The following is a 14,827-nucleotide window of genomic DNA, read 5'->3' as shown; positions in this document are numbered from 1 at the left end:
TCACTAAACTACTAAAAATAGTCATAACATTTTATATAGAATTGCAGAAATGCCATTTGAAAACCATATGAAATAGGGCTACTTTATTTTTAACATTTCTTTTTGTGTTCTTTCCTTAGATTGAAACACAATTAGAAGAATATCACAAACTGGCTAGAAAATTAAAACTTCTTCCTAAAAGTGCTGAGAATTCCAAAGGTTATGACTTTGAAATTAAGTTTAATCCTGAAGCAGGCGTCAACTGCCTCATCAAATACAGGGCTCAAGTTTATGTAAGTAAATTATGAGATTGTTATCTGTAAGAATTTGAACTTAAATATGTCAATATCCCAGGACTAAAGAGACAGAACTTCTTGGTCTTCTTTCTTCTTGGTGGTAGAAATCTTGTCTTTGTTATAGCTCACTATTCAAAGTATAAAACCTCTTCTTCTCTAGCTACTTTATTCAACTATCCAGTAAGTAATTAATGTATATACAAGACAGATACCAAGACTACACAGATAAGCATGACAACCTTTGCTCCTAGTCCCCTCATGGGAGAAAGATATAAATGAATGAATGACAAATATGTGCTCTATTGGAAGTCTTTACAAGATATAACATGATTGGTTTTTCCCAGGTAGCAATAAAACTCCAGAGATGATGACCATGTAATGAAATCTTGAAAACTGAAATATTCATGGGATGGTGTGTGAAAAAGGACACACAGGAAAGCATAAGATGTAATAATGCATTAAGGAATACCAGCAGTCAACAATGAGAAATCTATGCCTAATTTTGCAACATGACCAAGGAAATAATTTTGGGAAGAAAAATTTTAGTTTTCTCTATCACAATGTCTTACTTATTCATAAATTTTAATATTTTATTGGCCCCTTAAAATGCCCTCTTTCATGATAATTACATTTTGGGGGGGGGTGTTTTGTTCTTTTGTTTTTTTGTGGGTGCGGGGGTTATTGGGGATTGAACTCAGGAGCACTCAACCACTAAGCCATATCCCCAGCCCTATGTTATATTTTATTTAGAGACAGGGTCTCAGTGAGTTGCTTAGTGCCTCACTTTTGCTGAGGCTGGCTTTGAACTCCTAATCCTTCTGTCCCAGCCTCCTGAACTGCTGGGATTATATGGGTGTGCCATTGCACACTGCTGATACTTAGCTTTTTGAATAGAAGGTTGTCAAATTCAAAAGCTATGCACTTTTTCCCTTGAGAATAATTCAACAAATATTAATTGAATATATATTATGTTGCAGACCATAAAATACGTAGATAAAACCTTTACTTTCCTGGAGATTAGTTTATTAGTGAACTGAAATGGATTAAGTTAGACTTAGCCAGATATAGTAGTACATGCCTATAATTTCTTCTACTCAAGAGACTGAGGCCGGAAGATGGCAATTTCAAGATCAGCCTCAGCAATATAGTGAGTCCCTTTCTCAAAATAAAAAATTGACATGCCTGGGAATATAGCTCAGTTGTAGAGAACCACTATTTAAAAATTTACCCCAAATTTTTAAAGACCACCATAATGGCCTATGAGTTTTTCTTTTGGAATGATGGAAATGTTTAGAACTAGGGATATGTTTACATAGCATTGAGAATCTCTAAATGCCACTGAATTGCACACTTAATTTTTTATTTCAGTTTAACCATCTTAAAATGTGAATTTCACCTCAATAAAAGAAAAGCATAATGAGAAGCAACAAAGTAGTGATGAAATTAAAATCTGTCAGACAGAAGACAAACATAGAAAAAACAAGTTGAGAATGATAAAACGAAAGAGGAGTAAGAGAAATGGATCTATCTGGAGAACATAGCATAAAAATACAACCTACATATAAATTGTTTTCAAAAAATTACTGCAGTAAGGTGGGCATGGTGTAGCACACCTGTAATCCCACCTGTTCAGGAGGCTGAGATAAGAGAATCACAAGTATGAGGCAAACCTCAGCAATTTACAGAGGTCCTAAGCAACTTAGCAAGACACGGTCTCAAAAAATACAAAGGGCTAAGGATGTAACTAAATGGTATGGCATCCCTGGTTTCAGTCTCCAGTACCAAAGAAAATAAGAAGAAAAAGAAGAACGATTACTTCAGTAAACCTAGTGTACCTACAAAATGTATGGAAGTGAATTTCCAGAATTGATGAGTAATTCTTTAACTTTGCAAGTATTAAAAACCAAAAGCGAGTTATATTCTACAGGTATAGAAATTACATTAAACATAGTTTTATTTTCTTAGTAATGTTGTATTAAATTAAAAATATTACAGCTTTCCAGGCACATACCTTTATAATCTAGCTAGTCAGAGGCCAAGGCAGGAGGATGACAAGTTCTAAACCATCCTGGACAACTTACCAAGCCACTGTCTCAAATTATTTTTTAAAGGGTTGGGGATGTAGTTCAGTGGCAGAATGTTTGCCCAGCATGCACAAGGCCCTGGGTATAATCCCCATGATAGAAATAAATCCCTGTATCACAATTTACATATTCCACATAAAATAAAGTTTATAATTACCTTTCACTAACATTCTCATGTTTTGTATAGGTACCCCTCAAGGAACTCCTGAATGAAAATGAAGAAGAAGTTAATAAAGTTCTGAATAAAAAAAATGGGTTTGGAGGATACTTTAGAACAAGTAAGTAATGAAACTTAGATTAAAGCAAAAATAAGTTTCTTTTAAGCCTAATATTAAATGTAATTTGTGGTTTCTAGTTGACTAAAACAACTTTCAGAATGACTTGAAACTTGAAAGACTTTGAGCAGGAAATCTTGGGGAAAGAAAGTTTTATAAAATGCCTACTATAGTCTAGGCCTCATGTTAGTATTCTAAAGATAAACCTACCCTTCAAGGGCTCCCACTTGGAGAAAAAGGCTGACATTTCTGCAGTTATGCTAATCAGTTATGCATTTTTGTAAAACCCTTCAAATTATGGGAAAATGTGGCTTAGAAAAGATGCAACTGAAAATTAAACCAATCTATTCATAGTAGAAACAGAGGGAAAGGGGCATGTTTAGGAAGTGTTAAGAAGGTAAATAAATTCCAAGGATTTAATGACCAAGCTTGGAGAAAAAGAAGTTCTATAATGACTTCCAGATTTCTGGTATGGGCAACTGAATGGACTATAGTGTATTACCTAGAGGAAGAAAAGTGAGAGAAAAGTTGAAGGAGTAGATTCAGAGCATGAGAGAGACCAGGGCTTAAAATAGTTTTAATAGTCTTTAGCACACATATGATAGCTGAATCCATGGATGTGGGTGATATTTCTTGGAATGTATAAATAAAATAGCAGAACATTGAATCCTGAGAAACAAGGACATTTAAGGGATCGAGAAAGAAAAAAAAAAAACATTCTGGAAAAAATACTTAGAAAAAGTGGACAAAATAGCTAGAGAGTTATTTATTTTGAAGAAGAGAATATGTAGTAGAAGCCAAAATATGGGAGATTTTAAGAAGAAAGTAATCAGTAATACCTGATGCTAATGAGACTAAAGACTTAAACCTTTTTTCAGTTTGACAATAGTCTAATCAAGATAAGATGACATAGGAAAAAATAGCAATTGGAAATAGTAAAGATTATACAGAAATTAATAAATTGGAATAATGAAGCTAGTCAATCTGAAAAGTATTTACAGATAATTGCCAAAACTATTCAGGTAAAAGAAGGAAAATGTGAAGTAAGAAGTAGACAGTTTATAGAGAGATGGTGGAAATTCATTTGAATTACAGAGTAATTCATGTGAACAAAAATCTTACTGGAAGGGCTAAGGATGTGGCTTAGTGGTAGAGCACTTACCTAGCATGCACAAGGCCCTAGGTTGTATCCCCAGCATGGCAAAAATAAAAATAAAATAAAAAGGATTCTATAAAAATCTTATCTTTAAAATTGTTTTTTATCAAATTGAATTACAGCATGAATAATACAAATCTCAAAGTTGACTCAAAATAAAATGTCAAAACAATTAAGTAACCAGAATCAAAAGTACAGAGATAATTAGCTCTCCAAAAAGACTTTAATAACAGGTGATTTTTACAAAAGTTCATTGTTTTCAATTATTGAAGGTCAGATGATTTTCATGACATGTAAATTGTTAAAAAGCACAGAGACCTAATTCATTCTTAAAGGCTATTGTATACCAAAACAAAAACATCACAAAAGAAAGTCAAACCAATCACACTTACAAGCCATGGATGTGGGTGATATTTCTTAGAATGTACAAATTAAATAACAGAATATAGAATACTAAGCAACAATGATATTTAAGGGATCAGAAAAGGAAAAAAAGATTCTTTTTATGTTTTATATTCTTACAAATGTAAATGTACAGGTAAACTTAAATATTTGCCACTGAATTTTAATTAGTAAATATTTTCTTGAGTGTCTCTGTGGCTGGTACTACAATTAGTGTTGGTAGTACTATTATAGTACAGCTCTTGCCTTTTCGATTGAAAAGACAGGTATGAAAACAATTTCTTCTATCATAACATTTTTGTAGTATAAATAAGCTGTGTATTCTTATATTACCCTAAGATAAGCATAGGAGTCTTTCTGAAAGATGCAGTAACTGAACTGAGCTAGGACTTCATCAGTGGATACACAGAAATTTACATGTGTGCCCTAATTAAAGGCCCAGAAACCAAAGTACACAGCTTGTTAACAAATTACAAGAGTGTTAAGTGTGATAAAAGAAAAGCCTGGGGAAACAATAATCTAATTATTATTAACTTGTCCTTACATACTGGGAGCATTTTTATTCTATAGGCAATGGGGCCATTGAAGATTTTTAAGTAAGAATGATAATCACCTATGCATTTGGCATTTTGAAAAAATAGATGAGGTTCATGAGCCAGAAACATAGACTTAGGAGACTAAATTATATCCTGTGTAATAAATGAAAAGGACCCACAACAAGGTACTACATACAGTGAGGATGGAGAAAAGAAATTGGAAGGTGGAGACAACAGAATTCAGTACTGAAGTGAACAGTTGGATGTGAATGCTAGAAAAGTGAAATAAAGAATGTCTAGGTACATTGTATCTGGCAAATTGGCACGTGATGTTGTTCTTTACCTTGATATTTGATGAGAGAGAGGTACAGAACAGAATTGTTGAAGTCTGGGATATGCTGAGTTTCGGGTCTCTGGGTTATCAAAGTATAAAATCAATATGTGTATGTATGTATGTATATTTTAACAGGCAGGTTGTTAAAGTCAAACGATCTCCCAGATGTGATGTGAGAGAGCACTCTCCCAAGTGAGCAAGTGAGACTACAGCCAGGATCAGAATCCTGGAAGAACATCTATATCCAAATTATGAATAGAAAAAGAAATGTAAAGGAATGTGAAGAGGGACTTTCCAAGACTTAGAGATGAAATCAGGAGATTCCATGGTCTTAAAAACCAAGGAAAGGCTTTTTAAAAAGAAGCTATTAGTAACCACAATTGGTATTAAAGTGACAAATAGAATTAAATATCTGAAAGGTATTTAATAAGTATAATCATTTCATTACCTTATCTTCTCCAAATAAACTAAGCTTTTCCAAAAAAACCCATATTTTTAAAAATTTCATTCTTGTATGTGAAGAGTCATCATCTCAAGAAAAAAAAGCCTGTCAGCTCTTTATACATTTTTCTTTTTTCTATTTCCTGTGGAAAATATTTTCTTGATCTACCTGAAGAAAACTTTTAATCACAGCCATCAACTGGTATCAGCAGTTATCAAAAGGAAATGAACTTTAGACACAGTTCTTCAGTTTGGGTTTCAAATTATTTCCAAGGTCAAACTTCAACAACATTAAATATGATTACCTTATTAATCTTTCAAAAGAATGTATAACTATAACCAAGTAGCAAGTATTTTGCAATAAAATTAATATAAAAAAGTCTCTTTTAACATCTCAGAGAGTGAACACACAAATAGGAAGCTACATATATATGAAGTATATAAAATATAAAATATATAAAAAATCTAGACAGCAAAAATAATTTATACTTATGAATATGTTGGTATAACAATATTAATAATATGTAATAATGTAATGTGTATAATATTTATATAATATATGTGAGTATTTATAAAACACTCCCACAGCCACCACTAGAAATACATATTAGTACTTTGAGTTTTTTGTTTTTGTTTTTATTTGTTTTTGGTTTGGTTTTTTGGTTGTTGTTTTTATGTTTTGCTTTTTGTTTTTGTGGTTTTTTTGAGTTGCTAGGTATCAAACCCAGGGCCTCACACGTGCTAGGTAAGCACTCTACTACTGAGCTACATTACCAGCCCTAGTAATCTTATTTTAAAGTTTCTTTGGAATCAGTTCCTCTTTGGAGAATAATAAAATGTTTAAACAAACAGTAGATTGGGAGTCAAAAAAAACTAGAAAAAATAACATTGGTATAGTTAGTTGATTGAGAATATAAAAGTTAGCCAGTCAAAGTGGCTCATGCTTGTAATACCAGCTCCTTAGGACCCTGAGGTAGGAAGATCACAAGTTCAAGGCCAGCCTAGGCAACTTGTCTCAAAAAATGAAAAAAGGGCAGTGGGTGTTGTTCAGTAGTAGAATTCTTGCCTGTAGAGCCCTGGATTCAATCCCCAGTATTGCCTAAACAAATGATAACAGAAAGAGAATATAAAATTATATGATATGTTAAATTTCTTTGATGTATAGTTATGATTCTCAACTAAAGTTTTATTCCCCAAGTTGAATACAATGATAACAGAAAGCAAGAGAAATGTGAGAACAATGAAAGAGGAAGTTCAAAAGCTGGATGATCTTTACCAACAAAAAGTTAAGGTAAGAACTTGGATAATTTGTTCAAGTTAGCCAAAACTGTGTCATGATTGACTTACCATATAGTCTAACATTAAAACTGAAATCTTTATGTTTGATTGTCTTCTCTTAAAATTTATTGTAAATCATTTATCCTGTCCTTTAAAGTACATTTTTCTGGATTCAGGTTATTTCACCATAGAACACATCTGGTATTTTATACTTGCATATATGATTAAGTATTCTTACAAGACAAAAACATATTTTAAACATATGTCTTCTACCTTTTTATAGAGATTCAGTGTTATATACTCCTAAACTTGAACACCAGTAAAGTCTTATTGTATGCATAATTGCTCATCAAGAGTTATTGTGTTGCTGGGTGGGATTAAAAACAAAAAATAGTCACTGCATGACTGTAATCCCAGCTGCTTCAGAAGCTAAGGTTGGAGAATGGCAAGTTTAAAGCCAGCCTCGGAAACTTAACCCGAACCTGTTTCAAGATAAAAAGGATTGAGGATGAAAACTATTTTCATAAAATCTAGAAGGCAGATAAAATATTAAGATTGATTCTTAATTACTTTATATGTCACCCCCTGACCAGCATTTTACTTAGAGAAGTATTCAAATGACTCTGTTCATTACTACTTAAACAATTTAAGTGAAATTTTGAGCTATACCATTACTAATGCCAGCAAAGTATCAGGAATTGAAAACTTTTTCTTATTCTGTATATTTGGAACCCATGCATTTTGTTGTTGTTGTTATTGTTATTGTTTTTTTAAGTAGTATCAAAATTTTAGAAAATTTACCACAAAATATGATCTATATGTGAGATATTTAATAATAAATTTTGTTTTATCATGTATGCTCCATGACAGTGCTTAAGTTTATTCTCTGAAGCACTTAAATGAAAGACTTTAGGATACATACTTTATCTTCAAAAACCTAGAAATTGTATTTGGGCTTATTTGTGCACAGTTAATGCCATTGTGAAATAATGACCTAAAAAATTCAGGCTTATAGAAAAAATTGTCAAAAAGAAAATAAAATAGTCAGACTTGAAAATTCCAAATTAAAGCTATACAGACCTCTTGAAAAGGTCACATCTGTGTTATATTTATAATACAGAATTCCCAATGGCAATTGTGGTAAGCATCCTGAGAATACAAATGATGCAATCTGGATTATTTTAAAATTCTTTATGTACTTTTTAAAATCTACCTTGAATATATGTAATATGAATATCAAAAACATGTAACCATGACTTTATCCTAATTGGAAGCTGAGCAAGAGGATGAAAAATGTGCCAAAGAGCTTGAGACCTTGGAGAAACATAAGCACCTGCTGGAAAGTGCTGTTAATGAGGGCCTCAGTGAAGCTATGAATGAGTTAGATGCTGTTCAGCAGGAGTAAGTTCATCTCACCAAGATTTATTTCTTTATTAGTTGCTTATAATTTCTATAAATCTATATCGTTTTTTTTCTTTAATTCCTATTTGTGTTGGAGAGAGTGGTGAATAGAACTTAATCAGAACAACTTAAAATGTTAGATACATTCTTCTACTGTTATAGTTATTGCCTGAAGAAAATGATTCATTTTAAATTTAATTGATTAGTGAATTTTAATCCCTGAAATCAAAATAACATTTTTAAAAAATATTTATATTTTTAGTTGTAGTTGGACACAATACTTTTATTCCATTCATTTATTTTTATGTGGTGCTGAGGATCAAATCAGGTCCCCACACATGCTAGGCGAGTGCTCTACCAGTGAGCCACAATCTCAGCCCCACAAAATAACATTTTAAATCAATTCAAATAAATTTGACTTTTTGAGAGTGAACTTTAATAAGCCCCACTAAACTTTTTTTTTTAATTTCCTAGAAATTATGTGTATTATATAGTAAAATGTGATTATATTATAAATTATAGAGTCATTGTTCTGTAATACATCTTATACTTTGCTAATAATTGCCATGCTGTGCAAAATAATGCAGTAAAAATTATAGCACTTATAGGAAAATTGGTATTAGGCACAACACTCAAAAACTACATCAGTGACACACATGAGCAAATAATGATGACCTAATAAAAACTTATAGCATAACTGTACACATGTTAAATACTTATGAAATATGCAAATGCAAAATAAACATGGGATCTTTCACCTTAAAAAGACATACAATTTGCTTTGAGAAATGGGGATTCAGTGGGTTGTAGCCTCTGAGTTGTTATGAGGAGGTAGAAGGAGATTTATCTGATATGGAATGGAAAATTTTATAACACTGGTTGTGGATGCATGTCATGATCACATTTGCAGTGAACTGAGAGAGTACACTTTTGAAGTATGTGCTTGTGTATATTTTGTGTGTACCTTAATTTCTGGATATAGCTGGGTGCAGTTTTCAACATTCATCAAATATTTCTCAAGGAGAAAATTGGCATAAGCCAACACAAATTTGCATTATTCTCATATCCCTCCCAGATTTTTGAAATTAATTTAAAGTTGCATAGGAAGAATTTTAGCCAAACTATGTATTAACTATAAAAATGTTGCATTCTTTCTTTGAAGAATATTCTGCTTTTTTGTGATTACATTGTGCAACCTAAATAAAATCAACATACTAAATAATTAATCCATAATATTCTGTGTACATTGATATGAATATATACATTTTTCAAGTCTTATATGGCCCTCAAATAACTTAAAGACATCTCACTCTGAGGTTGCAAGGACAATACTTGAGAAAATGACACATCTTCATTTCTTTATTTGTAGTCTAGGGATAAAACACACAGTAGAGGTTTATTTGATCTCTATTTTGTTTTGAATTTGGATTCCTAAAGGTAAGATTTCTACTCCCCTCTTTGCAATTTTCTGTCTTCTCTTAAAACATTGTGTTATAATCCATTTGGAGACTTAGGTAAGCTCATTTAGGGCTGGGGATGAAGCTCAGTGGTAGAGCACTTGCCTAACATGCACAATTCCCTGCATTGCATCCCCAAAGCCACAAGATAAAATTTTGGTGCTCTTGGTTTTGTTGGCTTACAAAGCATCTTTGAAAAATATTATTTCTGTTTTAATGATTGATAGCTTGAACTAAAGGAATTACATGTATAGTAAGCATCACAGGCTAATCACAGCTTTGTTTTATTGAATATGAAAATAGGAAGTGTGCCAACTAGACCTGATATATTAATTTATTTTCTAGACAACTTAAAAAAACGTTTTTATTCTTCAGGTACCAACTAGTTGTGCAGACTAAAAATTAAGAAAGACGAAAACTCAGAAATACCCTGCAGCATCTTTTTGAAATGATTGCTACACATGTAGGGTCTGTGGAGGTAAGTGTGAAATTCTTTAAACTTTAATATATTTCTGCTCTGTCTCTATAGGAATTAATATAGTTAATTTCATTTATATGAAAATATCTTAGTAAAAATTTGTCAGAAAAATTCTGTCTAATGGTGTAACCAGGGAATATAAGAGAATGTGTGTGCATTTTATAAAGTAATCTCTTTTGTTCACATAAATGACATACAATAATATTTTCATATCAACAATCTATAATGGTATTGCACCAGGCCATGTTCAACTTAACAAAAATGTATGAGAACATTTGGGATTTAATTAAGATTGAGAAGAAAGAACATATCTTTATAATAAGTGTTTTTTCTTTCTGTAAATTCATGTAAATGCAGAATAAAGTATTTCTGAAATATGAGGTTTTGCCTTATCCCTAGCTTTCCAATACCAATAAAACTATTTATCCAGTGCTGAGGCTGTAGCTCAGTGGTAAAATTCTTGCTTCACATTTGTGAGGCACTGGGTTCAATCCTCAGCACCACATAAAAATAAATAAAGATAATGTGTGTTCATTCACAACTAAATAAAAAAAATAACTATTCCCCAAACTTACAATGCTAAGCCCTAAAAGCTAAGATAAATTCCTGAACCATAGAATTCCTGGGTACTTTTTTTGGGTGATAATGTATTTTCAGTTGAAAATGGCTTAAAAAATACTCATCACATCACCTTAATAGGCTTTCATTTGTTCGAAATATGAGCATATGCTGCCCTACTTCCCATCATCTCTCCTGAAAGACCTTGAAACTGCTGCTTTCAAAACATAAGTGAGAAAGAATTAATATCCAGAAATATGATGGCCTTTAAAAATAAATAAAAATAGTGAAAGACCCAAATGAAAATTTCAGAAAAGCACAAATGAAGCAATAAACATGAAAATATATACCATATTCCACATTCAAGAAATTGGCCAAAGCCTAGAGCGGTGGCACACACCTGTAATCCCAATAGCATGGGAGGCTGAGGCAGGAGGATCATGAGTTCAAAGCCAGTCTCAGCAAAAAGCAAGGGACTAAGCAACTCAGCAAGACTCTGTCTCTAAATAAAATACAAAATAGGACTGGGCATGTATCTCAATGGTCAAGTGCACCTGAGATTAGTCCCCAGTAAACCCCCCCCCCCAAAAAAAAAGAAAAGAAAAGTTGGCTAAAGATTAATGTTTAATAATTCCCAATGTAGAGAGAGAAGTTCTCATGTACTGCAGTGGTTGTATAAATTGATATAACAGTTGTAGAAAACAACATGGCAATCCTTAACATAACTATGCACCCTGGGTTTATTTTTATTTTAATAACTTTATTTTATTTATTTATTTTTGTATGTGTGCTGATGGTCAAACCCAGTGACTCATATGTGATAGGTGAGCACTCTACCTCTAGGTCACTGTATTGAGTTGAATAGTGCCACCCAGAATTCTTGTTTTACCTCGATCTCAGAATATAACATTATTAGGAAGTGGAGTCTTTGCACAGGTAATTGGTTGAAATCATATTGGATTAGCACAGGCCCTAAATCCACTATCTGATGTCCTTATAAGAAATCCATATGAAACAGAGGTAGAGATTAAAGTGAGTGATGCTGCTGTAAGCTAAAGAGCACTAAGAATTTCCTGGAACTGCCATAAACAGAGAAGAAGCAACAAAGGATTCTCCCCTGTATCCTTCAGAGAGCACAATCCTGCTTACATCTTTTTTTTTTTTAGAAAGAGTGAGAGAGAATGACAGAGAGGGAGAGAGAGAGAATTTTAATATTTATTTTTTAGTATTTGGCGGACACAACATCTTTGTGTGTTTGTGGTGCTGAGGATTGAACCTGGGCCGCACGCATGCCAGGCGAGCGCGCTACCACTTCAGCCACATCCCCAGCCCTCCTGCTTACATCTTGATCTCAGACTTCTAGCCTGAAGAATTATGAGAGAATAAATGTCTGTTATTTTAAGCCACCTAGTTTGTGGTGATTTTTTTATGGTATCATTCACAATAGCAAAAAAAAAAAAAAATAACATGGTATGCTAGTATCTTATGATTGCTAAAACTAATTATCACCAACTTAATTAATGTCTTAAAATAGCATATGTTCATTACCTTGCAGTTAGGGAGGTTAGAAGTCTAATGTGGGATCACAGGGCTGCAGCCCTTCAAGGGATTTAGGGTAGAATCCATTTCTTTCCTTTTTCCAGCTTCTAGAGTCCCCTACAGTCCTTGGCTTGTAGCTCCTTCTTCTATCTTCAAAGCCAGCAGCAGGGTAGATTTCTCCTCTCTTCCCTCTTCTGTTTTCTTCTCTCTCTGGCTCTGATACAACTAATTCCCTCTTACAAAGACCTTGTGGTTACATTGGGCCTACCAAGATAATGCAGAATAATCACCTTTTCATGAGATTCTTAGCTTTAAAAAAGAAAATTAAAAACTTTTTAATCACATCTGTAAAGTTCCTTTACCATACACAATAGCATAGCCACAGATTCCTGGAATTAAGGCATGATCAGCTCTGGGGAGATCATTGTTTTCAGCCTGCTATATCTGGAAATGAATAAAAAATCACTAATAGAAACAAAAATTCACTAATAGAAAGAAAGATAAGAAAATGTTGATTCAGTCATATTTAAATGCTATATAGCACTATATGAATAATCTATAGCTAGTACATCTGTGCACTAAGTGATCTTAAAATACTGAGTGAAAAACATGTCATAGAATATTATATTTAATAATTTTCAATAAGCACAAAGGTTGAAACCAACACCCACTAAACCAAGATAGTAATGCATTGTATGAAACACATTCACAGAAATATTTTTAGGCAATTTTGTCCTTTTCTGCACATCATATAGATCCCTACACAAACTAAGATGTAATTAGGTAATATATAATCTTATGAAACCACCATTATGTGTACAATACATCATTGTCCAAAACATCATTATGTGGTACATAACAACCTATTAGAGACACATACATATCTCTCTATGTGGTAAAAGTATAAAGAAAGTCAAAACATTCAGGCAAGTAATGTCTCTAGGGAAGAAAAGAGGGAATCTCATTAAGAAAGGACACAGGGCCAACATGGTAGATAGAAGAATATTCTTTTTATTTCTATTGTTAACAAATATTTCACTCTTCTTTGTAAATTTCACACTTTGAACAAATTAATGTTTCTACATTAACAATTTCTAATTGTTTCTACTAGAAACATCTTGAGGAGGAGATTACTAAAGTTGATAGAGAATATGAAGAATGCATGTCTGAAGATCTCTTGGAAAATATTAGAGAGATTACAGAAAAATATAAGAAGAATGCTGTTCTACTTAAGACTTCCGGTGAATGAAGATCAAGTGCTGATTATCCTTTATAAAAATAGTTCATTAACTGAAAATATGTGAAACCTAAAATTATGATAATTTCTTGATTATTTTTAGATGCAATAGCCAAGTTTTAAATGTACCTATAGTTAATAAAACTACATTTGTACAGTGTTTTTTTTTTTCATATGTCTTTGCCTAACTTCAATTGGTGAGAAAATAGGTAGTGTGGTCTAAATCAGAAATTAGCCAAGTACCCTGTGAACCAAATCAGACACAGTCATTCATTTACATTTTGTCTGTTTTCCCACTCTAGTGGCAGAGTTGAGTATATACACAACAGAAATCTTGTGATCTCCAAGGACAGAAATGTTGACTCTTAAGTCCTTTATAGGAAAAGATAACTGACCACTTGTATAAAGTATACATGGTTAGTATTGCCTAATTTTGAAACTTTTTTTGTTGTTTTTGTTTTGTTTTTGTACTGGGGATTGAACCCAGGGACACTTTACCACTGATCCACATTACTGGTCCTTTTTATTTATTTATTTGTTTATTTATTTGTTTGTTCACTTTAATTTTGAGACAGGATCTCACTATGTTGCTGAAGCCAGCCTCAAATTTGTGAGACTCCCTAGTTCCTGGGAATACTGGCATGCACCACCATACCCAACTAAAACTTCTTAATGATGCTGGACACACAATAGTTCAACCCACTCCTGGTTTACAGCTGTATGGCTTTCCAAGAAGCTAAAGTTCATCTTTGCTCTGAAGCAGAAGAATATGCAATGTTAGTTAAGGGAATCAAAGGAAACAGAATTAAAGGAAATAACAAAATAATTTAGCTCAAACCCTCATTTTCGAGATGAGATTTCATTTTTAGAGAAGCTCTGATTCATCTCAGGTCACCTGGTAGTAGTGGTAGACACAACATTGGAAGTTGGTTCTGGTGCACAATCTGAACTTTTAGCTACAAGAGCCATGAAAAGTGAATATTCCCAATGCTAAGGAAGTTGTGTTTAGGATGGGGAATCTTTTAAACAACTCTCAGTTGTTAGGCAATTCCTTAAATTGAACTGGCATCTGCCTCTACTATTAAGTTTATTTTTTCAGTACTATTTAAAATCTAATGTAAGTAAGAACAAAAAACATGATAAAAAGAAAGGCATGAGAACTTGGAATGGAATTACAATAAAGGCTTATAAAGGAAGGCATTCAGCCTAAGAGCACAATGATCAAAGAAAGATCATAGTTGGAGGATAACTAATAGTTACAACAAGATTAATGATTACTAGGTATTCTAGAATCTTGGCTTACAGGATCCAGTAGAACTTTCTTCAAAAGAAATGGTTTGTGCATTGTGCAATATGGTACCAGCTCCCATAGTTAT

At 32.8% G+C, this 14,827-nt stretch overlaps 1 pseudogene; it reads left to right on the top strand.

Annotated features, from left to right (window-relative positions):
* The window catches only part of LOC143410366 (kinetochore protein NDC80 homolog), a 33,719-nt pseudogene extending 20,256 nt beyond the window's left edge, over window positions 1-13,463 (top strand).
* Window positions 13,464-14,827: the final 1,364 nt, after the last annotated feature.

Source organism: Callospermophilus lateralis, chromosome 11 (genome assembly GCF_048772815.1).
Source record: "Callospermophilus lateralis isolate mCalLat2 chromosome 11, mCalLat2.hap1, whole genome shotgun sequence".
NCBI lineage: Eukaryota > Metazoa > Chordata > Mammalia > Rodentia > Sciuridae > Callospermophilus > Callospermophilus lateralis.
The sequence above is the reverse complement of the archived record's forward strand: the minus strand, read 5'-3'. Positions and strand labels throughout refer to the sequence as shown.